Source organism: Carassius gibelio, chromosome B16 (assembly GCF_023724105.1).
Source record: "Carassius gibelio isolate Cgi1373 ecotype wild population from Czech Republic chromosome B16, carGib1.2-hapl.c, whole genome shotgun sequence".
NCBI classification, from domain to species: domain Eukaryota; kingdom Metazoa; phylum Chordata; class Actinopteri; order Cypriniformes; family Cyprinidae; genus Carassius; species Carassius gibelio.
The window spans coordinates 15,311,151-15,331,221 of NC_068411.1; the positions used below are offsets into that span (position 1 = coordinate 15,311,151).

At 36.4% G+C, this 20,071-nt stretch overlaps 3 protein-coding genes across 7 annotated transcripts in view; all 3 read left to right on the top strand.

The window, feature by feature from the left end:
- The window catches only part of LOC127974622 (solute carrier family 2, facilitated glucose transporter member 3-like), a 46,506-nt gene that overhangs the window by 14,458 nt on the left and 11,977 nt on the right, over window positions 1–20,071 (top strand). The window lies entirely within an intron of this gene.
- LOC127974621 (solute carrier family 2, facilitated glucose transporter member 3) overlaps window positions 1–20,071 on the top strand; it is a 46,505-nt gene that overhangs the window by 14,457 nt on the left and 11,977 nt on the right. The gene's annotated exons all lie outside the window — the stretch shown is intronic.
- Window positions 1–20,071, top strand: part of ephb6 (eph receptor B6) — a 140,403-nt gene that overhangs the window by 5,899 nt on the left and 114,433 nt on the right. The gene's annotated exons all lie outside the window — the stretch shown is intronic.

Genomic DNA, 20,071 nt, shown 5'->3' on the forward strand with positions numbered 1-20,071 from the left:
ATTGCTGATATGGCGGACTGTTGTTATACAGCAATGGTGCTAGTGAACTAACTCTCTAGCCAAACGGATCACACCGAACTCGGCCGCGGCCTAAAGTCTGTCGCAGGCGTGCCGAGTCGTGTCTAAATTTCGGCAAAATTTACTTCACTTTATGGCGATTCTTAACGAGAAAGCCTCTCGTCCTCAATCCCCACGCTCTAACATAGACTGTCTCGCAGCAAAGGCACCTCGAGCGTCATTGGATTGAGCTATCATTTGAGCGCCCCCTCAGACACTCTGCACAATCCAGCCTTCAGAGTTTGAGGGATGGCACAAGAGTCTGCAAAGACGACCAGTTTATGAATGGCTCATAGCTGCCACGTTCTCGCTAGTGGCATGGCCTGATGTTTATCTTGTTGGATTAAATCCTGCCGTGGATACGCTTCAGGATTATACACAACGAAATGCAGCAACTTTGACGCATGCGCTTCCTTCCTGTTTGCCAGGGACTGTGCCTCCATTAGAGAGCGCTGTTGGACCGCTAATGCACATCCAACCCTCTCACTACAGTCTCCACGCTCTAACACTGACTGCCTCGCAGCACCATTGGATTGAGCTATCACTTGAGCGCCCCCTCAGACACTGCACAATCCAGCCTTCAGAGTTGAGGGACAGCACAAGAGGCTGACTAAGACAGCCTGTTATGATGGCTCACACAGCTGCTGTTATCACACTAGAGGCATGGCCTGATATTCATTTTGTTGGATTTAATTCTGCCGCAGATGCGCTTCAGGATTAGACACAACGAAACGTAGTGACTTTTACACATGTGTTTTTTCCTTGCTTACGGACGCTGTGAGCTTTCCGTGCTCGGATGTTAATGCATGTGGGAACGCTGCAGGCGGAGGCTTGGAAACCACTATTCACACACGTTCTATGGGCCGCAAGGTAGCGCTTGCTAGTCATTTTCATTATGGGTGTTACACACAATTTGTCACGGATACACCATTCAGTTCTTCTTTCGGCTTAGCCTTGGCTCATCGAGTATTTCGAAACGCATGGACGCAATTCTGGCCCTGTTGCGGCTCCAGGGCGTCGTGTATTGAATTGCCTGGACAATTGGCTGGTGTTAAGCACAGTCGCAGACTCAAGCACACTCCCATCGGGATATTGTGCTGAATCATCTAAACAGCCTGGGCTCATGCACAAATTTCTAAGAGTGTTTTAATTCCCTCACAGCGGATAACCTTCTGGAATAAACTTGACTCTTGCGCGATGACAGCAAGACTATCTCTCTCGCGTGCTCAGTCTCTTGCGTCATGCGTACGTCACTTCAAAGTTGGTTGCACAGAGACGGTGAGTTTGTGCCTCAGACTTTTAGGTCTAATGGCAGCGGCATCCCCTGTAATCCGTCTGGGCTCACTTCATATGCACCCTTCAGTGGTGGACGACAAGCCGGAACATTCACCCCATTGTCTTCCGCATGGGACGATTTCAGTGACCCCAAGGTGTGTTATGCCAATAAGACAATGGATGTCAACCGAATTCCTTCTAGCTGGAGTTCGGCTGGGGATTTGTGCTTCCCGAGAGACTGTCATGACGGACGCGTCATAAGGGCGCTCAGCTCACGGAGTATGGACGGCGACACAACGCAGTTGGCATATAAACAGGTTGGAATAACTGGCGGTTTTTCTAGCTCTCCAGTATTTCTCGAATCTGCTGATCGGCCGTCATGTACTACTCAGATCAGACAACATAGCGGTTGTGTCGTATCTGTATTATCAAGGAGGACTGCGCTCTCGCCCCTTGTGCAGGCTGGCGAGAAATATTCTTTTTTGGTCTCAGAACAGATTTCTGTTGATCTGAGTGGTTCATGTCCCCGGACGTTTGAACTTTGGAGTGGATTTGCTATCCAGACAGACTATGGAGCAAAAGAAAAAAAAGAAAAAGGAGGAATGGAGGTTGCACCCCCAAACGGTGAGCCTTTTATGGCAAATATCTGGAGAAGTGAGAGTGGACTTATTCGCGTCGAGCATGACTACGCATTGCCCGCTGTGATTCTCCTTATGCCCTCCATTGCCCCTGGGCCTGGATGGGTTAGCTCACAATTGGCCCACACAGCTGTGGTTTGCGGACCTGGTCAGTCTGTTAGCGGGCTCTCCATGGAGATTCCCCTCAGACAGGACTTACTATCGCGAGAACAGGGAATGATTTGGCACCACGGCCAGATCTATGGAAGCTGTGGGTGTGGCCTCTGAGTGGAGTGAGTTAATATGTCCCGGTCTTTCTGTTGAAACCACCGAGACTATAATGAATTCTAAGGCAGCTTCTACGCTTATATGCTTTCAAATGGAAACTGTTTACGACCTGGTGTGGAATTCGTAATTAGATCCGGTTTACTGCCCAGTGGCTTCAGTACTGGAGTTCCTTCAAGACCGTTTCTCTATGGAGTAACACCAGCCACTCTGAAAGTTTACATGGCAGCCATTTCAGCTAACCACGTATATATATATATATATATATATATATATATATATATATATATATAGATGGTGCTTCAGTGGGCCGTCATCCGCTGGTCTCTCGTTTTATACAAGGTGCGCGACGGCTGAGGCCTTTCCGCCCTTTGCGAGTTCCTTCATGGGATTTATCCATTGTGTTGCAAGGTTTATCAGGGCATCCGTTAGCCCTTTGAAACTATACCGGATAAAATCTTGACTTAAGGAGGTGGGGTCAGGAGATCTGAGTCTTTGCCCTGTCAGAACGCTGAAGACTTATGTTGATCAAACAGCTCCATGGCATGGGTCCAACCAGATTTGTCTGTTAGGACACAAAATAGAGGCCATGCTGTCACAAAGCAGCGTATGTCACATTGGCTGATGGAGACTTTATCTTTAGCCTATGAGGTGCGCGGACTCGCTTCGCCCTTAGGAATTAGAGCTTATTCCACAAGAGCAGTGGCTTCATCACAAGCTTTCTCAGTGGTTCTTCTATATGATGTCTGTGCTGCGGCAGGATGGTCCTCACCGAGCACTTTTGTCAAGTTTTACAGTCTGGATGTGAGGATGGCTCCTGGCTCCCGGGTTCTGTCCACTTGAGCAGATGTTTTCCTTGGATTCCAACTATCAGGTACGTCAGGCGTTATGGTATAGCGTTCCCATAGCCGGTGACATCACCGCAGCATCGAAGTGACCTATGAAAGGGAACATCTCGGTTACGTATGTAACCACAGTTCCCTTAATAGGGAACGAGATGCTGCGGTCCTGGCCATTCCGTACCTTGATAGCATTTCTTCAGTTTATGAAATCTGAGCGAAATAGTGCTCGGCACCCAGGTATACGATGCGTACGCGTGCGCTATTTGGTCAATAGGATTGGCGGGATGGTATAGGCTTCAGACATTCGTCACACCGAGGGGTGTTCCCATAGACGGTTACATCACTGCAGCATCTCATTCCTTATTCAGGGAACCGTGGTTACATATGTAACCGAGATGATAAAAAATTTCCAATTTTCTGCATTGGCTCACATACCCATGGCAAAATATGATGCTGGTTTCCAAATAAAGCAGTCAAAACTTCTCAAAACAACCTAGCTCAGAGACAGAGAGCTTGTCCCTGCTGCAATCTTGTCAGACAGAAGAGAACACCATAAGGTCAGTCCCTGAGGTCGGCTTATAAAATGACTGTGCTCTCCTTCAGTGGTGATTAGCCTCCACTTGACTCTTCAGGGGTGTAGTGTTGAAAAGGAGTGTGTATGAGCAGACAGTGCTGAGTGTAGAATGCACACAGCAGGGTGTTCCTCGCTGAGAAAAACAGAATGGTTTAAAAGCCTCACATTCTGGTAAAAGCAGCTTTTACACCCACGCCCATGTAAAAGAGGGAGCTGTGAAGGAAGTGAGGAGGATGGAGAGGTGCAATGAGAAAGGAGAAGAGCACAGTTTCAAGTCGTGTCTCACACAGGGCCACGAAAAGGTCCCTCAGGCGGCACAGCTTGGACTGTTTCGCTGAAAGTCCACTTCTTCTCAGGTTGTATATACAGTATGTGTATCTCCTCGTGAGGTCTCCCACTGTCTGTATATTGAGTCACGCAGCTCAGCTCTCAGATCTGTGCCCATCCGAGCTCAAACTGTTGCCCCAAACTGCATCACCCTGCACTGCTCCATCTTCAGCTGCTCCCCTCCCACCAAGTCATTTACTTAATAATTAGTGTCTAAAGATGTTTTTTCAGTGAACTCAAATGGAAGTATGTAATATAAAGCTATAAAGTCAAAATTTGTTTGTGAGATAATCTAAGTATAAGAATTTCAGTTGTCCTGAGTACTTTCCAATCATGTTCCTCTCTCTCTTCCAGAATCACTTCCTGTTAACGTTTCACTATGCTTGTCTATAAAGCCAATAATAATAATAATAATAATAATAATAATAATAATAATAATAATAATAATGTTGCTACTTTAACAAGATTTTTCTGCCGGATTTAATTCTAATACCAGTTCATTTCTAATGTTGAAATGAAAAACTTTGGTGAATTGTCTCATTGATGCAGTCACACTCATTTGGATTCATGGAGTGTGCTGAAGTTATGTTTTTTTTGTGTTATCTAGCAAGTGTGTAGCAAAGTGTTCTTGATCTATTAGCACTTAGCAATGACTCTCAGAAAATAGATTTAATTTGTCTACATTTCTCAGCAGCAGAGCAGACATAGACACATCACAGGAGGAATCTGACCATTTAGAATCATTTATATTGCAAATTTCCAAAACTCAAGGGCCCTTTACATTTAATCAGATTAATACAGAGAGCAGACAAATTACTTAACTTTGTCCCCGAACAATCCAGTGCACATTCCTCCTTATCAAAATCTGTTATTCAATTTGTATAGAAATTAATGGTGTTGGAAATCTTATATGAAGCATACATGCATCACAGGAGGATTTTGTCATTGTATAATAATAGTAATATTTTATATGGCAAATTTCCCAAGGTTAAATGTACATCCAATCTTTGATGATCAATCATATTAATGAGTAAACAAATAAATACATAAAGCCTATGAATAAAAATGTCACCCCTAAGCAACAAAATTCAAACATAGGAAATAATAGTGGTGGAAATGACATATATGAAGCAAATATAGTATATTATACATACATGCATTGCAGAAAATTTTTATAATAATCATTTACCGTATTTTTTCGAACTATAAGTCGCACCAGAGTATAAGTCGCATCAGTCCAAAAATACGTCATGATGAGGAAAAAAACATATATAAGTCACACTGGACTATAAATTGCGTTTATTTAGAACCAAGAACCAAGAGAAAACATTACAGTTTACAGCCGCGAGAGGGCGGTCTATGTCTTCAGTGTAGACTACAGGAGCACTGAGCAGCATAGAGCGACCTATGGCTGCTGGAGACGGTAATGTTTTTCTATTGGTTCATTTCTCTTGGTTCAAGTCAAATTAATTTTGATAAATAAGTTGCACCTGACTAAGTGGCATGGACCGGCCAAACTATGAAAAAAAGTGCGACTTATAGTCCGGAAAATACGGTATATGGTACATTTCCAAAGTGTAAGACTTTAGAAATATACATATATATACTACCATTCAAATGTTTGGGCTAAGAAAGATTTTAGTTTTTAATGAAGTCTCTTATGCTCATCAAAGTTGCATTTATTTGAACAAACATGCTGGGGTAAAAACCCCCAGTAATATAATGAAATTTTATTGCAATTTAAAATTAATATTAATTTATAATACTTTATCAAAGCTGCAGTGTCACATGATCCTTCAGAAATCATTCTAATACGCTAATTATCATTATCAATATTGGAAAAAAAATGTGTAATAATTTGTAATCATTTTTGTAATAATATACACTATACCATTCAAATGTTTGGGGTCAGTACCTTATTTTGTTTTTTTAAATTATATATATTTTTGGAATATATTTTTGTTGTTTGATTAAAAAAATTATAATAATAGACTTGTATTGTTAGAAAATATTTATATTTTGTAATATTTTTGTTCTGTATTTTTGATCATGCATAATTGATGGGCAGAAAGAACATATAAAAAAAAAAGGCACAAATCTTATTGATTCTGAACTTTTGAATGCCAGTTTACTTTATACAAATACACATGCACTCCCCCCTCCCCCCAATTTTGATGACGGTAATGAATTTTTTTTTAACATTTTAGAATAAAAAGGCTATTTCCTCTGTCTTGCTTAGGCTGATTTCATAGCCAGCTTTTATGTCTTCAAATTCATTTTTTTAAATTAATAAATCAATAAACTATGGAATATAAATAATTAATTTATACACATTTAATTTACAATCGGATTGGAAAAAGCACACAATAAAAAAATATTGTTCACAAGTTGAATTGATATTTACCTAGAGATCCTTCTTTGTTTTCTTTACACTTATGGTCTGATTTTTCATCTCAAACCTGACCTTCTCTGACACTGTCGTCTTCTTGTTTGTCATGGTGGAAATTACACCACAACCTTCAAGTGACCTTCAAATAACAAAACTAAGGTGAAATCTGTTTATTTAACCCTTGTGTGGTGTTCATATTTTTGTTACTCAGCCAGTGTTCGGGTCTGGTGGAACTGCTGCAGTTTTGGGTTTTTAATTCAACACAGTCAAAATGTTTATGTTAAAATACTCAACAGATGTTTACTTCATCCTAATTACAAGCAATATAAACAGCATGGTCAAAATTTACCCTTTACCTTTGTTGGATCACATTTATTAATTAAAGTGCTACAAACTTGTGAGGGAATGGCAGGGGCAGAAACACAAAACTCACACTTACACTCACACTCTTACAGACTCTCTCTCTCTCTCTCTCTCTCTCTCTCTCTCTCTCTCTCTCTCACACACACACACACACACACACACACACACACACACATAAACATAAACACACATACACATCCTATTAGCAGGCCTAGACTATATAGGATGCTCTGATAGCCTATATGTTCTTCATAGAAAATGAGCCAAGGCCAATGAGCCTGAGTTTGAAAAAACAATTAATAGGATAATTATTCTATTTATATAAAGTGACCCAAACACCATACAAGGGTAAAATCAAAATCAGCCATAAAGCCTGTAGTTGAAGAAAAATGTGTATTGCCGTGTAGGCTATATTTAAACAACCCATGTATTTTGCTTGCATTTGATAAAACCTATGTGAGTTCAAGTTTTGCCGTATGTGTGCGTATGCGTGTGAGAGGCTATCCTAGAAAAGTGTTGGAATAAAACACTCACACTTCACTATTAAAGGAGGATTAACATTGTAGAGTTGTTTTGAGTGAGACTGACTAATATTTGGCTGTAACAAAAGATAAAGGCTCTGCTGGATTTGCTTCGACACTAGCAGCGGACATTTAATAAAAGAATGCCAACATTAGTGTATATACTCTGTCCACTTTATGCATTTAAGACTCAATGAATATTTAGTTATCATTTGAAAAAACTTTAATCACAAAGATTAGGCTAAGCCTGCATGTTTTTGTGGAGGAAAATGAATGAATCCACTGTAGATGTCTTCAGCGCGTTCCTGCGCTCACTGATGGTGCGTCATAATTCACTCATTATTCTCATTATAAACATGATCAAAACATTTCCACACTTCAGACTTTTCTTTAGTTGCTGGTGCAACCAAAACGTAAATGCCAGAGGCAAGCCTGCGTTGCATCTACTCAGCATCCATTTTCACATCTTTCTCGCGCTAATCGAAACACATCACATGACCGCTCGTTTACCTCGCAAACCGGAGTGCGCGCCCGAGCCGAGTCCGCTTAAGATGATCTAAATTAAGCCCGAACCCGACCGGGCAAAGATCTTCAGCTCTAGTACAGAGTGTGAACGAAAATTGAGTGTAATCTCAGACCGTATTTGTAAATCTACCAGTAATGTGTGCCTTTCTGTATTAATGTTCATAGCAACCGATATTTTTACTTTAAAATTAGGTTAACCTATACGGTTTAATTTTTTCGTCTCAACAAAAATCCTTGTTGGAAAAAAAACTGTTGTTTTATTTAATTTTAATAAGTCACTCACACTTACTTCAGTAGGCTAACCTAAATCCTTGAAACACACACACACAAACGTAAACATACTGAAAACATGAACATGTAACAAAATAAATACAAATATACACTCAAACAAGTACATAAATACACAAACAAACAAAATAGGTCACAAACACGAAAATACCGATATTAGATTGAAAACGAGTTGTCATAAGTTTTCTTTGAAACCAAAAGTGTTTGTTGCTACAAATGTCTCACAGAAATTTATACAATAGATTTGTATAACCATTGTTTGGAATAACAGTGTTTAAAAGAACGGTGTTAGGTAATGGGGCGCCATTTGTAAAGCTGCTCATGCTGAAAATAGCAGCAACATTGTGTCACATTTAGCTTCAAACAACGTTTAAAAAAAAAAGGTATGAATTTTTTGACGGTCACTTTTTAGCACATTTACAACAATATTTGTCAACTTAGAGACATTTTAAATAGTTAAATATAAATATTAAATGTTAAACCTAAATGTTAAATGTTAAATCTAAATCTGAATTTAAATGTTAAATATAAATGTTAAATATAAATATAAAATCTAAATGTTAAATATAAATCTAAATGTTAAATATAAATGTTAAATCTAAATCTAAATGTTAAATATAAATCTAAATCTAAATGTTAAATATAAATATAAAATCTAAATGTTAAATATAAATCTAAATGTTAAATATAAATATAAATGTTAAATATAAATGTTAAATCTAAATCTAAATGTTAAATATAAATCTAAATCTAAATGTTAAATCTAAATATTAAATCTAAATCTAAATGTTAAATCTAAATCTAAATCTAAATGTTTCAGTTGAAACTAAATATTTAGCTAATATGCAAATTCAAAATGCCAGAAGTGCCAAAATAAAAGCTCGATGAGGATAAGTGTGTGTTTATAGCATCTTGTCAAATAAGTAACGAATAAAAATCATCTCATCCGAGGAAATTGACTCTTGGACATGGATATCGTGATAATGACTACCGTATTTTCAGGACTATAAATCACACTTTTTGGTTGCACTTTATTTTACAGTACGTGTACTAACATGTACTTATAGTGTACTTCCAGTGTATTTATCTAAGAAAGTTCTGGTAACACAAGGTAACTACACGGGGTAGGGTTAGGTTCAGGGTTAGTACCTAATTATTACATAGTTATTGTAATTACTATAATAAGTACATAGTATGTACATGAGGAACAGGACTGTAAAATAAAGTGCTACCCACTTTTTTCATTTTTCATAGTTTGGCTTGTCCTGCCACTTATCAAAATTAATTTGACATGAACCAAGAAAAAACATGACCGTCTACAGCCACGAGAGGGCACTCTATGCTGCTCAATGCTCCTGTAGTTTTTATATTTTTAACTATATATACTATATATATATAGATTTAGAAAACCTAAAATGGTTATCTCTAGAATATTTTTTCAATTATTTTATGTGATATTTTTTTCTTGTATAGGATCTCATATGATGAACACGTTAAATTTGTATTTATTGTTTTATGGCGTTATGATTGTTATTGTTAAATACAACCGTCTTACCCTGATCTTTTATGTTATAAGATTGGCAATAATAATAAAAAAGAGGTACAGGTGCACTACCACTTCACAACATCACTAACTCCACAGTCCAGTACAACTGCTCGAAGATCTCACCTTTGGAGGAGACTGATGATTTTATACTCTAAAAATTTAAGTATTACTACTCAAAAATGAAGATTACCCCATAATGAATTTCATCCTTTGCCCACCCCAACACTTACATGCAATAATAATGATTAATGCCAACCAATAATTATATAAATTTTTTCCTTAAAATTACATTTTAGTAAAAGAAGCAAAATGTATTTTCTGTCGTGACATAGCTAAACATGTATATACACTAATGCAGTTGATGTGAATGCATCAGTTTTCAGTCAAGCAATTAATACACGAATAGATAAAATATTGATATTTTATTTACTGACAACAAGAAACATGTTTAAATGAATGTTTAAATGTTAGCATCACAATAAATTCATACATATACAAGTCAACAACACATGAAACAAAGCTTCATTCAAACTTACTCTTCTAACAATCATGTATTTACAGATGGTGAACCCCACATCTTACTATCATCTCAACACAGCTGTGCCAATTCTGCTGCTGTGCTGTGCTTCACAATCTCACTCTTCTCAACGGGGATGTCGTTGAGCAACAGGACGAGGAAGACCATGATGTCGGCTCTCTGAACCACACAACCTTGAAGCGAGAGCAGAAGAACACGTGCAGGACAATCTGACTGCTGCTGTGTCTGCTCCAAACAATCGTGTGCCTGCTCTCCATAAGCACCACTACCTTGAAAACATTACAAAGTACATGCATTAATTTATTATTTTTGTATTGGGCTAAACCACTGAACTGGTTCAAAACCACCAGTATGTCTGTGAGCACGGCTCTTTTCTCCAGGTGGATCAGAGGATTGTAGGCCCCTGTAATAAGAGCACTGTCAATGATTTCAGATAAAAGCTCCACCACATTTTTTGATGATGCTTTTGAAGCTTCTGAAAGACCGCCTTTATTGTATAAACAGAAACCAGCAGAACAAACTTTACCAATATCAAATCCTCAGTGTCTTTTGGTCTTTCTCTAGATGCTCTCGCTGCTCTGGGGCCACTGATGAGGAAGAGACCACAGCAGCATCTTGTCCTGGTGAGAGCTGGAGTGATGGAGCATCTCATCCATATCTCTGGACCATTTCCGGATGCTGCAGTGGAATACACACACACAATACAAAAAGTCATTACTTTATTCTTTTGTTTCAGGCATTTCCTTTTTTCCCCTTTCCTTGCAGGTCCTTCGACACCACAAAAGATCTGCAGCAAATGCACAGAAATCAACAATAAGAAAAGTGCTGTTATAACTCTTTGAAATTACACTAATTAAAATGTTTCACTTATTTTTGTAGTGTATTTACATAAATCCTTTGTTGGCAGCATTCCTTCACCAGTCACTCTACAGCAGATAAACATAATCTGTTCCTGTAACATCCAGACAAGAGTCAGTCTCCTCTTTGATTTATCTGTGATATACTGTATCTGTATGTTGAGTTAGTAAATAATGTAACTCGCTTTTTATCCAACACAAATGTTCCTAAAATTATCAATATTGCAAATGGACAAATAAAATAGATAACCTGTGTTTAGTTACTGTATGTAGATTTGTTTGATTACATGACTTACACTCATCAGTGTTGAAAACAATGTGTGAACTCAGATGCCTGTTTCATGTCTGTTAAATGTGCTCACCTGCAATACTTATCAAAGACTATCCTGTCAGATGATAGACATTTAGTAATAGTCTTCAAGATGTAAATATGGTTTATGTAAATACACTTTTGAGTCGTGTACTTAATGGAGCTCCCCTGTTAGTTATTCATTATAAAACGTGTTTTTACAGCACAATCACAAATATTCTATATACTACATTTGCTTATATGTTGCTGACTTTACACCTTAGATTTAATAGATTATTAACTCCAAACTCAATACCACTATATGAATTTAACTTGTACTCTTAACATTTAGATTTAAATTTATATCTAACATTTAGATTTAGATTTAACATTTATATTTTATATTTATATTTATATTTAACATTTAGATTTAACAATTAAGGGGGGGGGGGGGGTGAAATGCTCGTTTTCACTCAATATCCTGTTAATCTTGAGTACCTATAGAGTAGTACTGCATCCTTCATAACTCCAAAAAGTCTTTAGTTTTATTATATTCATAAGAGAAAGATAGTCTGTACCGATTTTTCCTGGAAAAACACAACCGTCTGGAGGCGTGACGTGTGGGCGGAGCTAAAGAATCACGAGAGCAAGTAAGCTTTTGCGTTGAGAGCGTTTGGAAGCTGTGACATTACCGTGAGGGGAAAAAAACCATCATCCAAAACAAACCATTGCTAACAGTCAGATTCAGCCATTTATTTATGATCCAGAATCAGATCCCGAGGCTGAAACTGAACGAGAGCAGCAGCAGCAACGACTCGCTCTGAGCGGGGCTCAAACCCGGGTCTCCGGCCAGTGGCGGCTCCAGACAATTTTGATTGGGGGGGCAATGGGGGGTCCTGGTCTTTTCAAGGGGGGTCTCATGAAAACCAACAAAAAATACAGTGGACATGGCTAATAACTGCTTATTACTGCTACTCAACAACAAAAACACCTTTGCAATGCAAACAAATGACAGGCTACATTTGTTATTCATATCCTTCACACTTCACTTTCATGTCAGGTATATTATGCATTTTTATTGACATTGATATTTTTACATTTATTTCCAGATAGATATTATTGAGTTTACAGGCTAAAGTGGTCTTGCTGTTGTAAACACTGTTGCTATTGTAGAAAAAATATTTGCATCACATTTAAATTATAATTATATTTAAATTCATTTCTGAATTGTTTTTATTTTTATAATGATAATTCAGAGAATGAGAAAATCTGAATAAGCCTTACCAGTGTTGTGATAATTATTTTTACATGTTAAAAATAAATAAGTACTGTAATATAATAAAAGTTTATTCAAATAACATAAAAAAGACCAGACCCCTCGATGCCTGTGAAACTATTCTCCCTCAAACAGCACGCTAGTGTTACTTCTACACTACAGGCTACACACAGCAATATAAACAACGTATCTGCATGTTCTCACATCACATCGTTCTTGTAAAATAATAATAAGTAAATAAACACCAAAATCACTTCGCTGAGAATGAAACACCACTTACCAGCTGCCACGATGTTGAAAATATCCTCTAGCAATTAAAAAATGCGCGTGCAGCATGAGGAATCTTCCCGGTTGGATGAGGTCGTTGTCAGGTGAACGGTCATCATGTTGGTCATTTTATTTACGGCTAAATTATTATTAATAAATTGTACTAATATTATGATTGGGCATGGGCAGGCATTCACAAAAGTTTATGTTATTACAAAAAAAAAAAGAGGAAATTTTGCTTTTGACAAAAGGGCACTTAAGGGGCAAAGGAGCAGGTGCTCAAGTGAACCGGTTCTTTCGGACAATTCGATCAAATAAACCAGTTGAGAAAAAAAATGGTTCACCGGTTCTTTTGCGCTCGATGTAATGCCGTCATTGGCGATGATTGCCCTTCATTCAAGACTTTGGTTTACCCGCGCTTATAACATTAGCACAGAATCAGTTCAGAATCAATCACCAAAAGAATCAGTTCGGTTCAGATGCGCTCTGTGTCAGTCTGCTTCACGCTGAATCACGAATGCGCAGTTATCATCAGCTCATCGGTTCTCGAATCGGACACGTCCGACAGAAACGGTTCTCGGTTAAGTGTATGAATAAATGTCGAAATAATTATTATTTATTATTGTTCTGCGTAGTTTGAAGAGAAACATTTTTGGATCTTTATCCCGAATATATATATTTTTTTTAATCAGGAAGAGGCTGGGGGGTCAAATGGGGGGTCAAGGCATTTTTTGGCAGGGTCTTGAGACCCCCCAAGACCCCCCCTGGCGCCGTCGGTGTCTCCGGCATGGGAGGCGGACACACTAACAAGGAGACAGAGATATTTTAAGCAGTTTTACTCACCGCATGTGGTTCCAACACACGATCGTGGCCCTTTTTTGTTGGGACTGCATTATCCTTAAGAAATAAACGATATGCAAATCCGGCGTCAAACTGGGCCTTGTTTGTAAAACAAGCATCTTTGAAATGCAGGGGAACAAACACAAACACTTGCACAACTCCGTTGATGCTCTGTAAAAATAAACTCCATCCACTGGTCCCGTAATGCTGTTTTTTTTTTGGTAATCTGTGCAGGGTTGTCTTGCCCTGGCAACCAAAAACACACTTCTTTTGTGACAATTTGCGACGCTCTCGCTCTGATCATTGAATGTCACATTGAATGTCACATTGAACTTTCTGAAACTTGTGACAAACCGGAAGGAGTATTTTTGGAGCATGGGAATCCAACTCTTTAACAGTGTAAAAAACTCAGTATGCCCCTTGAACATGTAGGTGTAACATTTAATATTTATATTGAACTATTTAAAAGTTGACAAATATTGTTGTAAATGTGCTAAAAAGTGACCGTCAAAAATTCATACCAATTTTTTAAAATTGTTTGAAGCTAAATGTGACAAAATGTTGCTGTTATTTTCAGCATGAGCAGCTTTTTACAAAGGGCACCCTACTAGTCTGAAGATACTGGATTTATCCATATAGAGCTCGAGTAAAGATGAAGAGGCTGATTTTGTTTGAACAGACAGCATGAATTTACATTAAATCAGTGATTAAGGAATTAGATTCTACAAATCATTACCCAGCATTCTTTAAAAGGTTCAGTTTAATCTTATTTGACCATTGTGTTTTTCAAACAGCAGATGGCGGTAAAGTATCCTTAATTAGTCCATTAATATGACAACAACAGTTATTAATACATTTAAGATGGAGAAATTGCAGTCACTATTCTGATTGCAGTACCTAGAAAATTTGCGCTCTTGCTATATATTTCTAATATTTGATGAAAAATGTGAGTGCAAAAGGTCAGGGGTTAGTTGGTCAGATTAGGTTATCCAGCAGTGGCAAATGTCTCGGGGACACACAGGAAGTGCAGCAGTCTAGATGTTAACTTAAAGGGATCGTTCACTCAACAATGAAAATGGTATCATTTACTCATCCTCGTGTTATTCCATACCTGTTTGAATTTCTTTGTTGAACACACACACACACACACACACACACACACACACACACGCACACTCAAAAAGCCAAGGATACCCTTCACAATACAGGTGTCTTATTTTTAAGTAATTCAATCTCAGACTCCCAGAGACTTTGTTTTTAAAGGTTCAGAGTTTAGTTTCTAGCCTATTAACAGTGGCAGGATGCTATCAACAGCTGGTCTCAGTTCTCGAAATGTGGTTCTTTGCAAGTTCCTGTTTATCTGTCTTAAACACGGACAACTAGTGTTCCGTGTTTTTGTGTTATTATATTCGTTATTACTGTGTTTTCAGTGTAATAATGCACTTTTTTAGGTCATTATCGACACTGCCAGAAATCGATTATTAGCCTACTTTCTAACTTTAAGTTATGATTAATAAGTGCATCCAATTCATTTATGCTTTAGTCAATTCCAAAGAACAAACGAAAGCTAAGAAGCGTAGGCAACACAACATTTGTAATCTCAAGATCTCACACTTGACTGAAGTGCCAGCAATCCCCGCAAAGTGCCCGTTCTCAGAAGAGAGGACCACTTGTTTACAAACAATTTTATTTTATTTATTTTTTCTAAAATAACCTTAAGATTATAAAGATGTTAATGTTTTATGTTCTTGTGACATCAGGCCTACTTAAATACATCACTTGATTTTTCTTTTGTGATACTGGGACTATAAAAAGAATTCACTTTATTTTATTTTACGTTAAATTTAAGCAAACAGTATCTCAAAACTTGAATTTGAATTGTGACTCCTATGAAAATTTGGAAGTAAGAGTACCCTTAAACTCTCTCATCACTTACATTCCAGTTTACTCATTTTTCATTTAATTGTTCCATCAAGAATTATTATTATTTTTTTAATTAATCTTTCAAGTTCATGTCAATAAGAATTTTTTCAGTTAATGCCAGGGGTTTACGAAAGATGCTAAAAAGAAAAGCTCAGTTTTTGTTCTGTAAAGGAAAATAAGCTGATTTTTATTTCATTCAAGAAACTCATGCCTGCAAGGATGATGCGCTTTTTGGGAAGAATCAATGGGGTTGTGACATCTGGTTCTCTTTTGGTGCCTCAAATAGAACAGCAGGTGTTGCCATTTTAAAGGATAGATTTTCAGGGAAAGTTCTAAGTCATAAAACAGATGATCAACAGTTAATACTTCAAGATATTGAAGGTCATATTAATCATCTTAATTCAAAATTCCCGTCTGCTGAAGTAATTTGGGGTGGTGACTTTAATTTGGTGTTTGATGGAAAACGAGATCGATGGGCACCTAGAATTGACAATATGGCAAGTGAATTAAGCAATGCTTGTTTACGACTGAACATAATTGACATATGGAGATATAACAATCCACAGTCACTTACAGTATGTATACATGGAGTAATAGGGACAGATCTCAACAATCACGTATTGATTTTTGGCTCATTTCAGAACATATAAAAGACAGTTGAATTTGTTACTATTGAACCATCAGTTTTAACGGATCACAAAGGCATATCTATTCAAATTAGTTTGTTAGTTTGTCAATCAAGTAGAGTTAAGAGAGGATATTGGAAGTTAAATAATAGTCTATTGAAACAATGATTTTTGTGAACAAATTAAGAATTTAATTGTTAAATATTGGCAACAGGCTTCTTTGATTTAAACTTACAGGAAGTTATGGGAACAAACAAAATTTGAAATAAGGAAATTTGCAATGTATGGAAAATCTATTAACAAAAAGAAAAAAGAAAAAGAAATCAATATAATTAATGAAATTATATCCATCACTTCTAGAGCTAACCAAAATATGTCAAGCATTGAATTATTAGAACTTGCTACACTGCAGAATGAGCTGGATAATATTTATGAAGAGAAAGCTAGGGGTGCTTTCGTTAGGTCAAGACAAAAATGGATGGAAGCAGGAGAAAAAAATCTAAATATTTCTTTGGTTTAGAAAAAAGAAATATAGAAATAACTTCTGTAAACAAATTAATAATAAATGGGCGTACTAGTGATAATACCAAGAATATATCTTATTTTGTTAATCAATTTTATAGTATATTATATAGTCCAAATAATCAACTAAATGATTCAGATCGTTTTCTTAATAATTTATCCACCAATATTAACAGGATTACTTCAGATTACAAAAATGTATGTGATAAAGAATTAAATATTCAGGAAATCACAAATAAATAAATAGTCTTAAAGAAAATATGTCTCCTGAAAATGATGGATTGACAGGGGAGTTTTTTTGCAATGACCTTGCACCCTTTTTATTGGCAGTCTTTAAAGAAGCAATTGATTTGGGAGAAATGCCCGCATCACTAAAACAAGGAGTAATAACACTTATACTCAAGCTTAACAAAGACAAATTGTTCTTAGAAAATTGGAGACCAATTAGTTTATTAAATAATGATAAAATCTTTTCATAGATTTTTGCAAAAAGACTTAAGAAAAATTTTAATACAATAATTGATGAAGAGCAGTCAGGTTTTCTGAAAGGCCGTTATATTGGAAATAATATACAATTAATTTTAGATTTAATTGATTATAGACAACTTATCTCAGATGATTGTTTTATATTATTTATTGACTTCTATAAAGCGTTTGATGCTATTGAACATCAATTTATGTTCAAAGTTATTGACTTCTTTGGTTTTGGCCATTTTTTTCAAAAGGCAATTCGTACGCTTTATAATGGTTGTAATAGTTCAGTCCAGTTGTCTCACGGTACCTGTCAAAGATTTGATATGGGCCGTGGGATGAGACAAGGTTGTCCTATATCACCTTTTCTCTTCATATTGGTTACTCAAGTCATGGCGGCTCATATCAAAAAAGCAAGTTTTCAAGGAATTTCAGTGTTTGGTAAAGAGATTAAACTTAGCCAATTAGCAGATAAAACTACAATTTTTGTTAAAAAATAGTGAAGAAATAGATGAAGTTATTACATGTATTGAAGAATTTTCCAGAATCTTGGGATTGAAGATGAATAAGAATAAGTCCACTTTATTCTCTCTTAAAGATTGTTTCCTGAAATAAATTTGTGGAATACCAATTAAAGGTGTGTAAAGATTTGAATCAGAGAAGACTGTTAAATTTTGACCCTATTATTGAAAAAATTAAAAACAGATTCAATATGTGGCTTATGAGAGATCAGTCCCTATGTGGACGTGTTCTGCTCTCAAAAGCAGAAGGGCTTTCAAGGTCTGTTTATATATCTATGTCAGCAGATGTTCCAAAAAAAGTTGTCAGGGAATTAGATAAGATACTTTATGATTTTATTTTGGCGAAAAAAATACAATATCTACGGAAAGATATTATAAATAATAACAAAGACTATGGTGGCCTTGAAGTTTTAAACTTTACAGATCTTAATAATGTGTTTAAGATAAAATGGATAATTTAATTTATTAAAAATAAAGATAGTGTATGGAATGTTTTCCCCAATTACATATTTAACTCTTTGGGTGGCATTAAAGGGATAGTTCACTCTCAAATTAAATTTTGATATGTTTTAGCTTACCTCAAGGACATCCAAGATGTAGGTTTCTTTGTTTCCACAGTATTTCCCATTTTGATATTTTTAGGTCCAACCGTTCTTGTCTGTGACTCACATAATGGATGTCTATGGTCACCACCTCAAAGAGCATGCACAGAGGAGTCAAATTTAAACAATTCCCCATTGTAAGTACACATTGATGACCTAAGACACGAAACGAGTGGTTTGTGTAAGAAAACGAACAGTATTTATATAGTTTTTACCTCTTGTACACAACCACGTCCAACTGATCTGAGTGCACGAGTGCTTCCTGATGTAACGTGCGCGTGCGCTCTGGCTTTAGTCTGTGCACGCGCGGAAAGCGCCGGAAGGGATCTCTCGCGTGTGTACATCACTCATTTTTTACACTTACTGCCTATGGTTTACACAGATTTCGGAAGTTTTACCTTTCACTGTGAAGATCTAAACCTATTTAGACGTACAGGAAATTGCAATTGAAGATGATTTCAATATATCCATAGACAACATTGAATTTTTTTCACAACCATATTTATTTGAACCAGAATACACAGACCAAGTACTCAGGAGAGATCAGTTGGACGTGGTTGTGTACAAGAGGTAAAAACAATATAAATACTGTTCGTTTTCTTACACAAACCACTCGTTTCGTGTCTTAGGTCATCAATGTGTACTTACAATGGGGAATTGTTTAAATTTGACTCCTCTGTGCATGCTCTTTGAGGTGGTGACCATAGACATCCATTATGTGAGTCACAGACAAGAACGGTTGGACCTAAAAATATCAAAATGGGAAATACTGAGGAAACAAAGAAACCTACATCTTGGATGTCCTTGAGGTAAGCTAAAACATATCAAGATTTAATTTGAGAGTGAACTATCCCTTTAATATCCTTTTAAAATGTAATTTTTCAGTTGAAAAAATTCCAGTGAAAATGGCAAACTTTCATAAGCAGGCACTGCGGGCTTGGCAATTAATCTATAAACATAACTTTTCACCGCACCGATATTTTATATGGAATAATAAAGATATCTTGTACCAAAAAAAAAAAAGAAAATCTTTAATCAGACATGCACAATGGATTTCTTACAGTTAGTCAGTTGCATATAGAGAACATATTCTGAATTTCTCAATAAATTTATGATCCCTGTGAGGCCAAGAGAATACTCTATTATCTTTTATGCAATCCCTGACAGAGTGGTATCATTATTGCGAAATATTGGATTCTCTCCTGTTAGCATTGATCATCAAACTAGTTTTTGTAGTGATACAATATTTATTAGAGATATTAATATTGTAATAGATAAATGTAATAAATATATTAGAAACATTTTAAAAACAAACTATTTACCATGTTCAACAATGTTTTGGTCTACTAAATATGAACACGTTAATTGGAAAAAAGTAGGGTCAATAACAAATCAGTTTTTTTATTAATAACAAGATTAGAGAGGTATCCTATAAAATATTACACAAAATTAACCCTGTTAAGGAATTGATTGAACGTTTCAATTTGAATATTGAACATATATGTGAATTCTGTAGTAATGCCAAAGAATCTTTGACTCATCTTTTTTTTTTTATTGTATTTATTCAAAAATGTTTTGGTTGGATGTATCTAATTTAATTTCTAGATTGTTTTGTAACCTGTATAGAAATTGATCTGTATGATATTGTTTTTTTTTTTTTGTTGTTGTTGTTTTGTTTTTGTTTTTTTGTACAGGACAATGTTGATTCAAAAAGTACGATGTGCTTTCTT